Source organism: Perca flavescens, chromosome 2 (genome assembly GCF_004354835.1).
Source record: "Perca flavescens isolate YP-PL-M2 chromosome 2, PFLA_1.0, whole genome shotgun sequence".
Lineage (NCBI taxonomy): Eukaryota > Metazoa > Chordata > Actinopteri > Perciformes > Percidae > Perca > Perca flavescens.
In genome coordinates, this window is record NC_041332.1 from 22,331,721 (window position 1) to 22,351,385 (window position 19,665).

General features: G+C 42.0%; 1 long non-coding RNA gene across 1 annotated transcript in view; it reads right to left on the bottom strand.

The window, feature by feature from the left end:
- Nucleotides 1-786: 786 nt before the first annotated feature.
- Nucleotides 787-19,665, bottom strand: part of LOC114547791 (uncharacterized) — a 54,478-nt gene continuing 35,599 nt past the window's right edge. The window contains exon 4 of the long non-coding RNA XR_003691271.1: nt 787-862. This is a non-coding gene — a long non-coding RNA (uncharacterized LOC114547791). The remainder of the gene's footprint in view (nt 863-19,665) is intronic.

A 19,665-nucleotide genomic window follows, 5' to 3' on the forward strand; every position in this document is an offset into this window, starting at 1 on the left:
TACATGCAACTCCCAGTGAAGCACTCCGCTCGCCTCAGTATACTCTCTGCATCATCTGACGGAACTTTCAAAGAGTTTGATGAAATCTATTTTTGTTTTTTGAAGTTTGCAGTGGCTTGCTATCAAAATGAGTCACACACAAACTCAACACAAAACTCCAGCCAGCCTCAGAAAAGGAAAAGTGCCACACAGAGCAACACACACACGGCCTGTGTGCAGCCCCTGCATCTTTTAACAAACCGAAGAGGGTTGAGCGAATGCTTTATATATAGAATGGTGACGCTATGCAAACTTGAGCGGTAACATGAGAGGAAAGCTCAGCGATGCGTTGGAGAGCTGCATATTCAATAATGTATCAGAGGCAGCGTTTTAAAAACAGCTTGGGATCACCGCTCTGTCTTGTCCTGTCTGCCCGTCTGTCTCTTTGCGTGTCTTCCCTCCAGTCTGTCCACTGCAAAGGCAGCAGATTTGACACTTCTGTGGGGAGCTGATGTTTGGTTAAACTTTCATCCTGACGACAGTGTCTTCACTCGCTCTTGCCGTCCCCCAGGAGGAGTATCTCTCTGTGCTTCTTTTGCTCTCTTTCACAGAAGCAAGATTCCACCCCTTTCTATTTCTTTTTGTACTCCCTCTCTGTGTCTTTCTCAGTGGACATGGCAAAACCTTTTAGCAACATTAATCATACACCAATCTGACCCAGAACAAATCTGCTTTTGACAGCAAGGGAAGGAAAAATATGTGTGTGCCTGTGTTTGTTTGAAGGTCATCATGCTATTCAGTGCTTACCTGCTTCAGTACACAGGTCCACTGTGCTGCTCCATCCTTGAGGAATGAAAGAGTAAGAAATCTCCCCAGAATTCTCCTGCAAGAGAGAAGGACGGTTACAGAGAAAGTAAACATGGACGGGGAGGGAAGGGAAGGGACGAGAAAAAGTGGGAAAGGGATTAGGAACAGAGCCTTAGCCTTTCAGAACTCAATGCTCTTAAAGCCAACTCTGGGTTTTAACTAAGTTCCCCGTGTCTGTGTCTGCTTGCACTTGCCTTTGCATTGGTGTGTGTTTTTATGGGCAGCATTTGGAAGCTTCGATCTGAATGCTTTGACATAAACACAATTAATGTGCAATAATTGTTCCAAAAAGCATGTCAGGTCAAATGGACGGCCCCGGCTCAACTCCTATACTGGGGGAATTTAAGGCTTTTAAGGTTTCCATTCCAGCTACTTACGTACGGGCTGTGAGGGGGATGAGGGGCTGAAAAGCCAGTGGGAAAAGCATACAGCACCTCAGTATGATAGGTACACACTCTGACAGCTCAAAAGGGTTGCATTAGGACACATGTGTGAATACTAGCACTGAGGCGTGTGAAACGTAAGCAAAGAGAGAACATACACACACATCCAGATGTTACTCTTCCATGTTTGATGACTGTAATGACCCTGTGCTGTTATACAGAATTCTTCTGCCATCTATGGCAGTGCAGCAGAGCAGCACCAAGTCGTAGCAAAATAGAAATCACTTCACTGGTGGAGCGAAATCAGGATGGTTCTCAAAGGATCACGGGCCGTTGCACAGTTATTATTATTGTTATGAAATCCGTCCTCTTTTAAACTTTGAGACAAATAACCTTCTGCAGCAGTGCTGCAAATCAGCCACTGCAGTAGATATGTAAATATCCAATCTGAGCAGTTTTAACATAATCTGATTCTTGTTTGTAAACCCTCATTTAAAGCATAACACTTTGCAGCAGGCTGTGACAAGTTGCAGGCATGGTATTTTACAGCAAAAAAGAAAAGCAAAAAAGAATGAGATTACAGCATGTGTACTGTAGACAATATTAAGAGTGGAGGTTCAAGTGATTCTGGAGCAAGGTGCCATAACAAAGAGTCACCACTAGTCTGTGCTGTTACACCACTCCTGTGCTGCTGACCGACTTACTAAATAAGGGCAGAGACAATGATGACAGAATATATTAACTGCAGAATCCGATGATGTAAAGATCATGAGTTATTTAATTACAATGTATGAAATCTAGGACATATGTAATTACTGTTACATTCCTTGACCTCTTAACCCCCCTTGTTTTCAGGTCAAAATCAGATAGCTTTGAGTGCAGCCCCTGCTTGCATATATGCGCACGGTGGAAAATGTATATGCGATCTATGTGTGAAAACTAGTTCACACTTTATTTTCAGTCGATGACACATTCCTCCCTGGATTCCTCTCCACTTGCACCATGTTTCCTCTGTAACGATCTGACAACGGCTGGTAAAATCAGTTTGGTGGGGGATTATTATAAGCATTGGTTACCCTCTATCCAGTTTTCCTCTCCATCATGTTGTTTTCCTGTTGGGTTTCAGTGCTCCCTGGTTGGAAACCACCTTGTTAGTGAGAATGTGCTTCACCTGTGCTGGCCCAGCAGAAGCAATTAAAGCATCAGCAGCCGCGGCAGAGAAAGAGTTTGGAAACTAGATCATTTGGAAAGCTCATGTTGGCGCAAGCAATTTCAGTTTACAGGTCTTGCACAATAAGCTAGGACAAGTTATGTTTATGCTATTTTCGGTGGACACGGCATTACTGTAGTCTTCCCCGATTTTTATGTGCTAAAGTGGCACCCATGGTAAAAGTCTGTCTGAAAACCCTTTTAGTTGCTTTGAATCTCTCTGAGGACTCCCATGGGAGCCCTTCAGAGAGCCTTTGAATCCTTTTCATGCTGATTGTTGAAGTGACTATTCTGTGAGCGTCAAAATGTTGATAGTAATTTGAAGGGAATTCAACTCCAATTGCTCTGTCTGGACATCACCTTAAGGGTTTCTGCCGGTGGCGGAAATGATTCAGGGCAAAGCGGCATATTATTTAGGTCACTAAAATGCTTTCACATACCCTTTTCACTCCATGTACCAAACTATTTCTGCACTGATCTGCACAGCAATGGCCCAGATAATTTTTTGATGTCCAACCCTAACCAGTGCAGTCACTACAACTCGGTTTACTTTGGTTTGGCTTCACTCAGCATGTGTGAAACACTCTTCTTAGGTTTCTGTCAACTGGACTCAACATCAAGGCAAGTGGGTAAGCAGGGCAGCAGAGTGGGCATCAGAAGGCCATCTCTTAAGCCCTACTTACAATGCAGCGTCACAGCAGGGCCATGCATAACACTGACATAATTACCTACAAACTACGTCTAGACACAACCCTCCTCAAGTTGCACCATCTCTTTTACAGTGCCACTTAAGTGTGAAATGTTTCAAGATCATATGCTCATCAGCAATGTACTTTTCTAGAGAAAATACATTTCAAATTTAACTTTGTAAACATGTTTACTCTCTCTCGAGATGTGTGTGCAGCATTGATCAAAGTTGCCCAGGAGGTTATTGCAGGTCAAGTTGGCAGCAGGGATTCTCAGAGCATCATGACACATTTTGCATAAACAACTTGAACTTGTTGACAACTTGTTAATGTGTGTCTGACGTTTAAGAGTTTGCACAGAGGGATAGGCATTTCATCTGCCCCCACAAGGATGATGAAGCGTTCGGAGAGCATCCATGATGCACACATGACTGCAGAATTCAACCGACCCTTTAGGAGTGACCCACTGCTCTTGAACCTGGCCTCCAGTGGAATGGAGATTATTGAACAACAGCTATGGTTTCATGTGTGCTCATCCAACAACCTGTACACTAGTGGCAAGATAACATAGAAGAGACGCACACAATATAGAAATTCAAGTCACACTGTGATCCTACACTACATCAAAAATTAGCTCCTTTTAAAACTTAAAGTAGGATAAGTACAGCTTAATCTGGCATTTTGAGTTAAGTCAGATTACAATGCTCTAGTGTGCATTCATATCTAGGATTTTACATACCAAATGCAGCCAAATTTCTGGGGAGTTAAACCAAAGAGTTGGTCTACAATGTTAGGCCTTTATTGGAATTCTCGAGCAGACATTTGTCCATAGCACACATTAAAACAAGAATAATGAGAGAAATAGTCACAGTTAGAAAAACACAACTTCATGTTGACTGTACTGTATGTTAAAGCTACAGTGCATAGTTTTTGTCTCCCCCATGAGGAATTCTAAACAATGACAACAAAACTGTCGGTGTGTCCACATGACGCAAGCCTTCTATGATTGCGCACCACATCCACCCCTCCTCCACGCAGTTACTTGTAGCCAAGGAGGACATGGAGGATTAAAAACATGATGGACTCTTCAGAAGAGGTAATTATCTTCACTCGAGCTTCTGTGCACGAAAGTCGCCGGACTACACCATTTCGTAAACATAGCCATGCTGAGAAATACAGAGATTTGGGCCATTTGGCAATGGCTTGAATGTAACGGACTTTTATTATTATAAAAAGGTTACGCACTAAAACTTTAAAACAACACTAAAGCACTTTTCCCGCTTCGGTCCCCCTACAGGTTGGAAGCGGAATTGTCCATTACCGCTGTCGTAATGTCTCATTATGTCTCATTCGAACTACAGATCTGCTACCTGATCTGGCAAACTTGCATAATGTAATGGGCAATTCCGCTTCCAACCTGTAGGGGGACCGAAGCGGGAAAAGTGCTTTAGTGTTGCTTTAAATTAGGGTTAAGATGTTTGAGTTAGGAGTTTCTTGTAAGAACATAAGGCTTTTAAACAGTGAATTTAATGACATTTTACAATACAGAATTTAAAGCAGCACTCGACAATACTTATTTTTTTAATCAATAATGGAAAGATGACTCTGTGACACAAACCCACAGAGAATTATAACCAAACTGCAGTTCTCCTCAGCTCTACGGAGCATTTTATTGTCTTTCTGCGCATTGCTATGGTTTCAAAGCCTGCAAATTTACTGTTATGGTTCAGTCTCACCAAAAACACACATCCTTTGACTTCAACAACCTTGTGTCCAGCAGCAGCTGGCAGCTGTTTTCATTTTCTTTTTTAAATAAACCCACTGTACACTATGTGCCCTGCACAAAATGACAGAGAGGCTAAATTAGTAACTAGCTAGTCTGGCTTAACAGATGTACATTGCTGGGACAAATGCGCTGGATGTCAGTCCCCTTCCACTATCTCAGCTATCTACAGTATTTTGCAAGGCCAGCGTTGCTGCATCAGGGTCTGTGATTGGTTTAAAAAACTACAAACAAGACAGAGCATTTTTTTCCCTATCCCAGAATAGATAAGCCAGACCATACTCCAGCGCTGACATATTGTTGTGGAGATAGGTCTGGCAATGCGAGACTAGCAATTAGCTGCTGAACATAGCGGTGTATTAGAATCAAGACCAAAACACAGCTAAATGGAGATCTGATTTACAATAGTTAGAAACACGACTCCAAATAAATGCTAATGTTGCTCTGCTGGATATATAAATAGGCAATTGTTTGCTAACATGTTGAATATATCAAATTTGTTAGGTGATAATGTCAATCTTATGTTAACAGCTTGTCCCCAAGTGGCCAAAAATAATAATTAATGGAGGTGCTAAAGGTGCTTAACTCAAAATACTGAAAAAGGGGTCTGGGATTGCCTCCACACAGACCGTTTACCAACTTGTCAAATAACGACGCTTTGTCGCACTAACTTGCATGCGTGGCTGGAACAGCTACCAAAACAAAGAACAGAGAAGCTTAGATAACAGCACATGCCATTAGTGCACAATATCTTTATATAAGAAAATATGTGTCTACTGCTATATTAATGTTCTGAATGTCAAGTACAGCCCCTTTAAATGCATAACCATGTTTCAAATGTTGGAACAAAATTACAAGCAGTCAGGCAGATAGCACCTTTTTCCTTCAAACGCTACATCTCCAGTTAGTCACCCAGCTGTATAAAAAAAATCTAGTCTGTCGTTAGTTCCAAGACAAGATAACCCTGAGACATCACTAGGGTCAACCCCAAAGAAGACATTACACAACAGTGTTTCAGGCTAAGTAGTACTTAATGCTAATAAACGGACCTTCGTGTGAACAATTGTTGAAAAGTCCCTGAAGTTTCAAGGTCTTTCTGTAAATCACATTAACAATTGTGTTATTTAATGATGTAATGATCTGTTCCATTCTGCCTTTTGAGAGGCCAAACCGATTCAAACTGATACTACTGCTCCACAACTGCACAGATAAAAGAGTTAAAATATAAGAAAGCTAATTCTTTTCATGCTTACTGGAAGGAAGAAATAGCTGCAGCAGAGGATAGCTGCTAGCAATCTCCAACACGGCAAATTCCATGTAATGACACAGTTTACACAAAGGGCACAAGCAGCCCTGCTGTGAAACGGTGTCACTTCTTTGTGAAATAATCCTATATTTTTAAATTCCATTTAACACTGGCGTGAAAAAAAAAAATCACAATGAACTGTTGAGCAGCAGATGCTATTGTGTGCTTGGGGTGGCCCTGCAGTCATGGATATATGGTGACAATTCTGAATTATCATTTGGTAGGTGCAACAAATGACTCATAGCTGTCCTACTTTTAAAGACATATTAGACACTACTGTGCTCAGGGGCCAAGAGAACGAATGACTGAGAGCGCGAAAGAAGTGGAAGAAAGTGTCTACAACACAGAGGGGAAGCAAGAAAAATGAACGGGTGTTAGAGGGTAAGGAAGAGAGAGGGAGATGAGGAGAATTATAGCAAATGAGAAAGGGCAAATGAGATATAAGAGGGAGGAAAGGCTTCTAAAGTGGAGAAACTCTGACAGAGCTTTGCCCTGTTCCATCTGCTCAGCTATCATCTTCAAAGGCAAAATTACATAGTACATCTAATTACCTTGCACAGTTAACATAAAATTGACTCAGTGCTAACATCCTAATTCTTTCACTGGCAAAGACAATGCGTGCAGCTTTTCTCACTAAGAAACTATAAAGTTCTGGATTAGAAACACCTGACATTTCTCTCTCCAAGGAGAGCGAGACTGAGTGTTAATAAGTGCTGAATAAATAGAGAAAAGTTGGCTGACTGTCACAGAGGTGGCGGTGGGTGAGACCAGCATGACATGACACCTGCTTATTTCTTGCTTTTGACGAGGTCACAAATGTTAGGCTGATATTGGAAGCCCATGAGTGCAGAATGGGAATGCTGGAGCGGAATTAGAATGACCATAGAATAACTGCAACGGGTTTCTTAATGAAGCCTCTCAGTCCCTCTGCCAAAGTGACCCATTTTCTCTTTCTCTCTGTTTCTTCCCCCTCTCACTGATACAGCTGCCCCAAATTCTTCACAGGGAAAGAATATGCATATATTTAATTAAAATGGCTTAAATGATTGGAATAGATTCGTATATCCCCTTTCTTCAAACCATTAGTCCTTGGGTGTGCTTGGTCTCCAGCGGGTGAGGAGTCTGACGGGGTCAGTCTTCATTCTCGGGAGAAAATGTCACCATGGAGATGGCATATTGCAATAACACAAATGAACTTTAAAGGACAAGACGGGATTGAAAAGATGTTTTAATTGTTTATGTTTGGGTGTGTATTTATATTGTAATTGCTTTTTTTTGTAAAGTACCAATCCTCTCTGACTGATTTCCTGGACAATCTAATGAAAAATTAGGATAGCTCTTTTTTCCCCCCATTTTGATTTGAATGCAAAATGTTTTTAAATGTTCATCAGACTTCTTGGATTTGATTGTTCCGACATAATGTCACTGTTTAAATTAAAAGAACTTAGGAGGGTTTATGAAGTAAAAGTGTAGGGTCTGGTCCAAATTGCAAACCCTTGCAAGATAGCTAGATATTTTGTTAAATATCTTGCAATTACAAAATTCCCTGGAGCGACTGATTATACGGCATTCAGACACCCACTATAAGTGTGCAAGGTTGTTCGCTGAACAGAAGATGATCTGTTACCATGCTTGGAACAGAGTTTTTCCAGAGGTGCTTCTGAATATAAATCTGATCTTGGACTAGTGGAGTGAGCTAAGACTGTATATCCACTCATGACATCTGGTTCACATGCTCGTTTTGTTTGCCTTTTCTTCCATAAAACTTTCTTTTCTTCACCAGTATTGGGCAGTAAACCATTACACAGTGAAAAGTTGTTATCAGTAGACTGTAACTCTGGGCATACCCTGCACAATTTGAGCCTGTTTCTGACCCGATTTCTGAGCCGGAAGACTCATTTTAGAGTCAGACTGAATTTCAGCTTTGACGAGGGTTGTTGTTGCCGTGCAATGTAAAGGAAGGAGCGGGGGCCAATTAACTGCTCCAAACTGGCTGTTGGACGAATTCATAACATCAGAAATATTTGTCTTCTTTTTCTCCTTCTTTGAGCAAATAAGCCTATACCTTCCTTGGAGATTTTAAACAAATCTTTATTGACAATTGTCAAAAGCCATAAGGCCAACGGGCCATTTTATTTTCTATTTTTCACATACAGTGTGAGCACTCAGGTCGTGGCTTGATGATTAGACCGTACAGTGTGAGCAGATAAATCGTGAGCTTTGGCTTTACATCGCAGATGATTTACTCATACAGTATGAGTTAGAATTAAACAACATTTCCAAAATCGTACAGTGTATGCCCAGCTTAAGGGATTCAGTAATTACAATACTCACAGTAATGCTCAGTCAGCTTATTTACATCCTTGGCGGATGGAGGGTTGATATCAGTTTGCTGACAGACTGTTGGCTTGGCACATAGGCTAGAGGTGTGGGGAGGCAGTTCGTTTCTACCAAAAGGAGGAGGAATAAGACTAATTTCACAGTTGTTTTGTTTACATATTGGGTGCTCTTCACTTTCTTGCTAAAGCCTGAGTTGGAGGCTAACACATTAAGCTGGCTGTTGAAGGTGAGTAACTGCAGATAATGTGATATTTGGCTATGGAGGCTTTGGAATTGTTTAAAGGCACCTTTGACTGTGCTGGGCTGAGTAATGAAAATAATATAATGTGTAATGTAACATTTTTTTTGCGGTTGAGTAATAAGTTAGGGACCGTTCGGTATTTATGGAATGGACCACCGGAGGAAAATAGGGGAGGGTCATGTGTTTTTATTCTTTGTTGATGGGAGGGTCATCCAATTTTTTTTTTTGTCTACAGGGGAGGGTCTCCCAACTTTTGTATTCATGAGAAGACCAAAATTTCAAAGTGGCTTGTTTGGTGCATATTTATCCATGTAGCTCCATGAAGCTCTCTCAGTCTCGGCCCCTATTGGTGGCAGATGGGTCCCTCCTTGTTTAGTCAGCCAGACAATTTGAGCTGTAGCTTTAGAGACCATGGGATTTCCCAAACTGAATAAATCCCGCTCGCACATATAAACACAAAACTGCTTTGCTAGCTCAATCGTGTTGTAACTGTTGTCTGCTGAAAAAATAATTTTATTCATTAGCATGATTGCCATACTGTTTAGTTCAAAAACATCCAAAACACCGTACGAAAACATAGCTGACCAGACGCAAGCTTTTATTTTGAAAAGCCGAAACTCACGCCACGGATAACACCAGCTGGCAGCCGGGAAGGCATGAGACGGGAGGTATATCCTTTCAGTCCCGGTGATTATTTGTGAAATTGTGCAAACGACAGCCTTTTCAAGGGATTTGAGAAGGAAGGAGTTGTAGCATGCAAGCTCCCAAATTGACGCTCGTCTGAGAAATGGAGTTTTGGATAATGTTCAGCTTTGGCAGCTTTACCTATATGCTAAAATATACAATAGCCGATTTCAGGAACGTAGTTATAGGAAAAGTCCACTACTAAGCAGTTCTACTAACTACTCTCCCCCAAAACCGTTTTTTCCATTGCATTCGCACTGGCCAAGTGGCCATAGGGACTATAGGAGGGGTAAGGGAGTAATGCAAGCACGGCAGCGGTCTTTATAGCGTTAAAATCATAAAACAAATACAACAAAAAAATATTAACTAAATACTAAATAAATAAGTATTAACTAAAATACTAATTTAAGCAAGTCTCCCGAAGAGAAATGGGTATCTCTCCCTCCCCCGCCTCTGCGTTGTGGACGTGTGTGTGTGTGTGTGTGTGTGTGTGTGTGTGAGTCGGCCGGACAGCAAGGTTGTCAAGGCCGCAGGGCACGCTTGTGGAGTTTAACTCCGAAAAGACAGTAACCACAGGTTCCCGTTAATCTTATGATGAACATGTGTTTTGATATTTAAACAAACAAACCGTCAACCTCGAAATAAAAGCCTCTTATTTACGAGAGCGGTCTGAGAGACCTCCAGCTTACAGCGGGGTCTCTGAGCAGGACTGGCCGAGCAACGAGCTAGCGGACGCCTCACTTCATGGAGCTTCTCACCTCTGAAAACTTTGAAGCAAATTGTAAAGTTGGCATCAATTTTTGCAAGACTGCCTATATTCAAAATGTTAACAGTTCATTTCTCGCCTTAAAACGTTCTCAGAATTGAATTTAGTGATGAATAAGATGGCGAAAACTGTTAAAATTGTCCTGTTGTTGGTCTGTCTGTACCAGAAACCTGACCCTCGTTAACCTAGGTCCCTATGCTGAACAGGGAACAGCAAAAAGACCCTGCCCTGAAGTAGGAGCTGAAAGAGTTACAGGAACTGCAGCCAGAGGGACTTAAAAATCCCCAAATTGGTCCAGTCGGAACACAAGAAAAAAAGAGTTCTAGGAATTTTATGTTCTAGGAACTGCAAAAATCCCTCCGGTCGGAAAGCGGCTAAATATACTATGACTGAGTAAGCCTAGTGACGAGTCCATAGCAACCAGTGTTGTGCTTTGCTGAATGGTCTCAATGTTTTATATCATGTGAATACTAGTTTACTAGATGAGTAACTTAGTATTTGAAGTAATGCAAGAAGTGTGCATTTAGTTTCCATGCTTATTGTGTTTCCACAACGTTAGTGAGTAAATCTACTGAAATGGCCATCACACCTTAACAGAGGAGTGGGATGCATCAGATGAGAATGCAGCCGTTTAGACACCCATGTCAATGCTGTAAAAAAACAATGTAAATCTGTACAGCTTTGCCAAGCACAAATCAGTACAATAAATTGTTGGGGGGTCATGTTGGAGGGTCATCCAAAATGTATTGCTGATGAAGGGAGGGTCAGGTCTATTTTGGCTAAAGGTCCCAAAACTCATCTGGTGTCCCCTTAAATAAATAACAGTCCTTTAAGTAACTTTTTTACTTTTTGAGTGCTGGTCTTCATTTAGAATCTCATAGCGTAAAATATCTTCTACAATCTGACACTTTGTTGTAAGCTGTTGGTTTTTCTACACTGATGCCGTTCTCTCTTCACATCAGGAAGGAGGAGCAGATTTCTCCTTTCATTGCTTCTCTTGGGCTGTATATGAATGTGCATGCGTGTGTGTGTGTGCACACGTGTTTGTTTCTTCCCAAGCATCTGCCGTCATCCTGCTGGTGAAATACGAGGTGCATATAAGTCATCCAGTGAGAGGTAGTCACTAATAGGATAGAGGCTGCTCCACAGGAATGAGATATGGCCTTATTACCCACCTCACTTCCTTGCAGCCGGTGTCCTCCCGTAAAAGCACAACAACACTGTTCCTGTCCTCTCTCCTACACATGCTCCATCCATCCATCCATCCATCCATCCATCCATCCATCCATCCATCCATCCATCCATCCATCCATCCATCCATCCATCCACTCCCTTCTCTTTTTCACTTAGCCCCCACCTTTCCTTGGGGCTTTTTTTTATCATTCTCCTCCCCCAGCCTCTTTACTTTTCCTCCCTCCTTCCCTCCACACTTCTTTTCTCTTTACCTCATTCACTCCTTTTCCCCACACCCCCCGTCACCTCCCCTCCCCTTCCTCCTTTCTTTGCCACTTCCTTATTTCCCCACCTCGAGCACCTGATTTCTACCCTGCATTTAAATAGCCTCTTCCACACCTCTCCCCTCTGCATAGCACCTACCTGATTTAGTCAGATCTCTTCTTTCCCCATATCTCCCTCCTCCCCCCTCCTTCCTCTCTGCTCCAATCCTACCTCAACCTGACCCATTCCTCTCCTCTCCTTTCATTTCCTTTCCTTTCCTCTCCATACTCTTCTAAACTTTCATCATATGCCTCTCCGCTTGATCTATTAATCTCTCTCTGTTCTCGCTCAGCCTTCCTTATCCCCTTGGCTCCTTTCCTCCCTCCCTTCCTCCCTCCTTCTCACCCTATTTTCCCCTCCTCTCCCAGCCTCAGCACCTGCTTCTGAAGCTGTCTCGACTGGCAATGAAATGAGGATGGAAAGAGGGAGGAGGTGGATGGGTGCATAAATAGCAGGAAAACAGGAAAAAAAGAAGGATAAAAGGAAAAAGAGACAATGAGGAGAGTGGGGGTAAAACAAGGAGATGGGAGTGTTTGAGGAGACGGATAAAGTGGATAGAAGAGTCGAGTGGATTACATGAAAGAGTGTAGAGATATTGTAAAAGGGTTTATGATCTGAAGTAGAGAAAAAAAAATCCCAGTAATTTTTCATAGTTCCTTGAGTTTTTACCCTCTGCAAATTGTTTGGCATCTTCCAGAGAACACAACAGCAACCATTTTCTGTGGTTCAGTGCTTCACACCCACTGGATACCTCTGTCCACTCATCTTTCATTTCATTCTTGAATTGCGCCCCATTTTTCAATGTGATAAACCTTCCCCAATTCACACATCGTATCAAAGGTAAGAAACGTGATCCAAAGGGAATTTGTCCGTTTCTTCTTGATGAACGACTTCATGAATGAATTTTTGTGGCATGAGTCCCGTCATATTGTAGGAAGAAGTGAGTAGAGGAAAAAAGAAATGAAAGCTCAATCGAGTGATGAGTGAGGCAAATTAGGACACACACACACACACACACACACACACACACACACACACACACACGGTTGATGGTCTGTGTGTTTGTGGGGTTCAGAGTGTTATATGTGTGTGCGTAACAGAAGGAGGTGTCCTGTCTGTAACAGGATGTGATAATTAACCTTTCTCCTGCTGAGCGAAGCTATGAAAGCTAAAGCTTTAAGTGGGGTTTTATCACAAACATAACACAATACACAACTTAAGTTGTTTAGAGCTGTTGTAAACATACAGTGACATTGTGCACTGGACCAGTTCATGCAGTGGTCATCTTCTATATGTATCTATATATCTAGCCAGCCATTAGTCAAGATGAAGCTAATTTGAACTGCTTTATATACTGGGGTAGTTTATCTTTAGCTGTGAATGTACTTTAAATAATAACAATATCTGTATATGTTTGCTTTGGTGCCCAGGGTTATACAAGTACCTTATAAGTGTACTTAGGTGCAATACTTGAGTAAATGTTACCTTCCACAATGTAGGCCTAACTAAGTACATAAACTCAAGTACTGCAGTTAAGTACACATTTGAGGTACTTGCACTTTACAAATGTTTCCAACAATATTCTAACCCAGAGAAATGTTATTTTATTTCAATGACATGGGACGTGGTGCGAGACGTCTATAACCTGCGGACAAAAAGCGGACATCAACTTTTCAGCTTTAGGGCCAAATTATCTCTTTACACATTGCTCTTGGACAAATTTGGGCCAGACGTTACAGAAAGCTGGGTTTGTGCTGAACATTTTGATATGAAACACATGAGGATTATACAAATAGCCTACCCTTAGCAGGTGAATCCAAAAGGATATGTAAAAATGCCCTTACACCTACAGAGGGAACATTAGCCCCCACCCAGCCACTACCATTACAGCAATCCGAACCCAGCCAGCACAAACTCCAGCGCCGGGTGCTAACGAGGCTAAATGGCAGTTTAATAATCCATTGGGAAAAAGACCAGAGGGTAAAGGGGCAGAGGGTAAAGTAAAAAGAAAGCTATTTCTACACCACTAACAAGGCTCAAAATAGCACCACACTTCTACGGTAGCATAATGAGGGTCCCTACATGTAAACCGAAGCATTGACAACTTTGTAAGTGTACAGACAGTTTATTAAAAAGATAGTTTATAGGGGTGTGACGAGACACTTACTCCACGAGACGAGACACATCACGAGATTGGGTTCACGAGAACGAGACGAGACGAGATTTTTAAAAGAAATTTGAAGAAATCCTCAATGATGAAATATATGAATGGAAAATAGTTTTTTTATTCAACTGACCTTGGCTTCTTTGTAGAGGTTTGGGACTACAGTGCGAGTTAAATGCGCGTGATGGGATGGCGTACCTCGTTTCCAGTGTGTGGAGGAGTCGCGAAATCCAACATTTTCCACCACAGAAAATGGCCTCATATCAGCTGCAATGAAAACGCCTATGTCCCTCGTTATTGCCGTGGCTCTTGCACTTACCGGTGGCAGAGATGCAAAGGCTTTTAGAGTTGTTTGCCCTTTTAATGTTTTCGTCGCGGGTGCAGTAGTTAGTAGAGAGCTGTGGTGGTGCTGTAAGTGTTTTTGCATAGTGCTCGTGTTAGCGCGCGGTATACGGCATTTTTTTTCTTACAATGTTTACATATTGCGTTCGTCTTGTCTGTCACTCTTTTCGCCGTTTATTATTTCGCGAGGAAAACCAAAATGTTGCCACACAAATGATTTAAAAGTGGCAGGGGGATCTTCAATAGTAATTTCACGCTCCATCACGCTGACATAACATCGCCTCACGAGACAACTTTTCACCTCGACGAGAAATCTTGTCACGTTTTAATCTCGCGAGATCTCGTAAAACGAGATCTCGTCACACCCTTAATAGTTTATAAAGACTGCACATCACGTATACAAGCAGGCGCCATCTTGAGAAAACAGTCATGACCAGTCGAACGATGAACGCCGTGCAACCAGTTACCAGTAAAATAGCTCAAACACGGCGTTTGTGCCCCAAAAACATTATAAGCTAATCAGCGGTTTGCGCTAGCTTGTTTCAAGCTAGAGACACATTTGATTAGCATGAAAACACAGCCCAGAGAACGGTTGACTCGGTACCCATATGTTATTAACCCCTAGGTTCATTTTGCGCCGGAATTGTCCTTTAACAATAAAAACTCCAATAATCTCATGCAACTTCACGACGTCATCAAAAGTCTGGCAAAAAAATTACATATTGTACATTTAAGTCACATTTTCAATGCAGGACTTTTACTTGTAACAGAGTATTTCTTACAGTGTGGTATTAGTACTTTTACTTAAGTAAAGGATCTGAATACTTCTTCCACCACTGCACCACCACTTACAAAGATGCACATGCACAGAAAAGGAAACAAAAGTCAGAGTCTTAAGTGAGCGCCAATATGGCAGATGGGCCAGCAGTAGAGAAACATATGACTCTGAGCCCCCGAGTGAGTCTCCAGTAGCAGTGGGCCAGCCAAACCTTAGCCACTAATGAGGCTCTACACACAGTCCCAACAGAGCCCACTCCAAACACTGGAAACCAGACACACACAAGGAGGGAGACAGAAACTAAGATGTAGACGCATGCCCTCACACACACACATACACATACACATACACACACATGCAGACAAGCACACACATATCAGAGAAATGTTCAAATCTGCCGCACAACCTTGGGCTTCAAAGCAAATAAACACTAAGGGGCACACTAACATGGCATGTGTTTGGTTAAAACCTTGTAGCTACAATTGTGGAGCTTTTTATGTTTTAAATTCTTTGGAGGATTGGCATCCCTCTCTACTAGTCCTCAGTTCTGAGGTGTGGGTGACTTGGACACATTTGAGCAGCAATAATTATAGTATTACAGCATTTTCTCAATACTGATATGTGACAGTATTTCATATTCAAATGTAGGGTGAAATGTTTAACAACCTCTTTGAGCCAAACATTTTTTTATTGTTCCTTCAAATACTTGGACAATTATGTTCAAATAATTTATCAGCTACATGTGCAATTGTGTTTTTTTTATTCACTGCTGCTACTTATATTCATACTGTACTTATTTATGTTTGTACTGTTTAATGTTGACACTGCACTACAATAGAATTTGTACAATCCATTTGAAACAATCTTTTTAACCTAATCTTACTTGTAACCTAATATCACTTACTTCTACTTAACATTTTATTTACACTCACCTAAAGGATTATTAGGAACACCATACTAATACCGTGTTTGACCTTATCCTATCAATATGGGCCAAGATTTCTAAAGAATGCTTCCAGCACCTTGTTGAATCAAGAATTAAGACAGTTCTAAAGGTGAAAGGGATCCCCCACACCATTACACCACCACCACCATCACCACCAGCCTGCACAGTGGTAACAAGGTATTATGGATCCATGTTCTCATTCTGTTTACGCCAAATTCTGACTCTACCATCTGAATGTCTCAACAGAAATCTAGTCTCAATCGACCAGGCAACATTTTTCCCATCTTCAACTGTCCAATTTTGGTGCGCTCGTGCAAATTGTAGCCTCATTTTCCTATTTTTAGTGGAGATGAGTGGTACCCGGTGGGGTCTTCTGCTGGTGTAGCCCATCTGCCTCAAAGTTGTGTGCGTTGTGGCTTCACAAATGCTTTGCTGCATACCTAGGCGCGTAGGCAGTAATGGGCCAGGGCGGCACCGGCCAGCCCACTTTAGTCACTGGCCCGTCCAGCAAAGTTTGGTCAAAATACGTTTTGTTATGAAAAATATTCAAATGTATTCAAAAAAAGAAATAATAACAGAACTAGCTAGTTGTGTGTGTTTAATGTGTATTTTCTTCTGATTAAAACATAGGGCCTACAATCAAACAATTAGATCAAACACCTTCAGAACGTAGTTGGTTGCTATGGTAACAACAGGCAGACTCTCCGGGCTGCCTTCAGCAGCTAACGTTAGCTAGCTGGCTTTTTAGACAATGTACCATGGATGTGTTAAGCAATGTACTGTTAAAAGTTACCGCGACAACAATGGCTTCTCTTTAAAGTGGTATGGACAGTTTTCTTGGATGGAATACAGTGTAAATAAGGACAAGCTTTTCTGCAGCATGTGCAGACATTTCCCCAGCGGAGCTGACAGCCCATCAGCCAGAGAGGAGTTTGTTTGAGTGCTACAAGGCCCTCACAGAGGTAACATTAACCTGTTAACATCCACCTCTTTTGCCTGATTTTCGCCTATTTCTCGTTCCCAAAGGGAAAAGCTTATAACAGAAGAACTGCAAGGCCAAAATGCATGTATGAGGCTTCATTTGAAACCTAAATTCTTCTACTCTAGGGACATGTGCTTGATTAGCATGTGATTAAAACACAACATACACTACAGCAGTTCAAACATGGTTCAAAATAGTTATTTTGGTCCTGTCTAAAAAAACGTAATTTTTGAAAATAAATAACAAAAAAATACTTTGTGCCACACTATGCAGAACACAACACATACATTCTAGACCTTTTCAAGAAGACCTCTATAAAGTTTCAGAACTCTAGTCGTAACCTAATGGGAGCTAGGGAGTTTTCAGTATTTGGTATAACGAGTGTCACCGGTGAACCAAACCCTCTCCAAAACTTCTCCAAGTGACCAAATGTTGCTAAATGCTTTTACTCACTTCTATGCTATTAGAAAAAACATACGAAATACTTAAAATTACTTACAAAACCTTTTTACATTCATTCAAACACTGTTGATCATATTTTTTTCTCATAAATCACATGTATGCGCATGCTGTCTTTGGGAGGCGGGGCTTAGGGCTGTTACCCATTCATTTGGACTGGTTCCCATTGGATATTCCTATCATGCTATATACCGTTGGAAAGGGAATGTGATTGGCTACAACTGCCATGATTGACATGTTGATAGCCAATGACAGCTTTTTCTAAGATGGCTGCTCAGAGAGATGACGCAGCGTATTGACGCTCCACAGTGGGAGCGCTTGTTGGGCGTCCGGGGCTGTCCCGGGGTGAAAACTTAACAGAAAACGGTGGGGATGATTTCAATTTGTAGGCAGCAACCTGAGGAAAACAAACATACCCAGCAACACGGTGCAGGGCAAGGAGAAAAATATTATTTCAGACGGAACGAGATCGGCTAATGAAGTTAGCAGACAGTTAGCGGACAATTAGCATGGGTTCTACAGGACAATATTCATAACCTGGATTACTTCTTGTGAAAAAACCTTGTTAACCTTTTGATCTGTGGACACTTACGGACTAGAGGAATATAAATAAGCCAGGAATGGACGAAGATTGGTCATGACCGAAAGAACGAGATCCAGGGTACAAGCGGCCGAAATGGGTTTCCTCAGGAGGGTGGCTGGCGTCTCCCTTAGAGATAGGGTGAGAAGCTCAGTCATCCGTGAGGAGCTCGGAGTAGAGCCGCTGCTCCTTTGCGTCGAAAGGAGCCAGTTGAGGTGGTTCGGGCATCTGGTAAGGATGCCCCCTGGGCGCCTCCCTAGGGAGGTGTTCCAGGCACGTCCAGCTGGGAGGAGGCCTCGGGGAAGACCCAGGACTAGGTGGAGGGATTATATCTCCAACCTGGCCTGGGAACGCTCAGGATCCCCAGTCGGAGCTGGTTAATGTTGCTCGGGAAAGGGAAGTTTGGGGTCCCCTGCTGGAGCTGCTCCCCCCGCGACCCGACACCGGATAAGCGGACGAAGATGGATGGATGGATAGATGGACGAAGATTGAGCGTTTAGGACAGCGTACAGGTAGGGAAGCATCACAATTTTTTTTTTTAAATAGCATGAGCACTAAGATCATGAATAATGCTTTGGTGCTTATGATTTCAGTAAAATGAACTGAATGATTCAATTGCAGAGAATTTTACCAATCAAACAATATACAGCATGTCCATATTGACAAAAGTTTTGAACTTTTGTGGTTAAATACTATTATGTAACACATCAGAACACGTCTGTTAACCCCGACGTCTGTTAACAGGTTAATCATCACATACACACAGTACAATGTAGTGAAATTCTATTACTGCATTTAACCCATCCTAAGTATTAGGAGCAGAGGACAGCTATACATACAACTTGGGGTTCAGTGTCTTGCTCAGGGACACTTTGACATGTGGCCGGAGGAGCCTGGGATTGATCCACCAACCTTGTGGTTGAGGGGCAACCACTCTCCCTTCGAGCCACCCAACATGCAACAACAGTGAACTTTTCATGTAGTTTCTGTAATTGGGCCTGTGTACTTTTTCGTTCATTTGATTTCCGATTTTGTAACGATATCCAAATTTGAAAAATTGGTAATTTTAAACAGGTTAAGTCAAACGTGTTTCATGATTCTTGTGTTATTAATTAAGTAACCTAACCTAGTGACCTTCCTATTTAGTAAGAAATGGTGAACACTGATGATGGCTTCTAGCTGAAACGCGTTTGTGTTTTGCCCACATTAAATAAGAAGATAACTTATCTGTGAGTGACGTAGTTTTTAGTTTTCTTTGACCCTGTCACTGCCGTGGACTCAATACACTGTCTAAGATCATGACCTGACCGTAGTCCTGAAGCAACAATGCATTACATGTGCAATTTCTGTCTGATGTAGGCTATTCTATGTCATGCAGTATGTAAACGCCTTCTCTGCTGTGTGGGTTCATGTTTAGTTGCCACTTTGTGCAATAAAATGGTTCATTTTATAACAGTGCTGTGCAGAGCCAATGCTGTTGGTTCTGCCGGTGCAAATTGCCCATTCTCACTGACCTCTAGCATCAACAAGGCATTTTTGCCCCCCAGGACTGCGGCATACTGGATGTTTTTCCTTTTTCAGACCATTCTTTGTAAACCCTAGAAATGGTTGTGTGTGAAAATCCCAGTAAATGAGCAGATTGTGAAATACTCAGACCAGCCGCTCTGGCACCA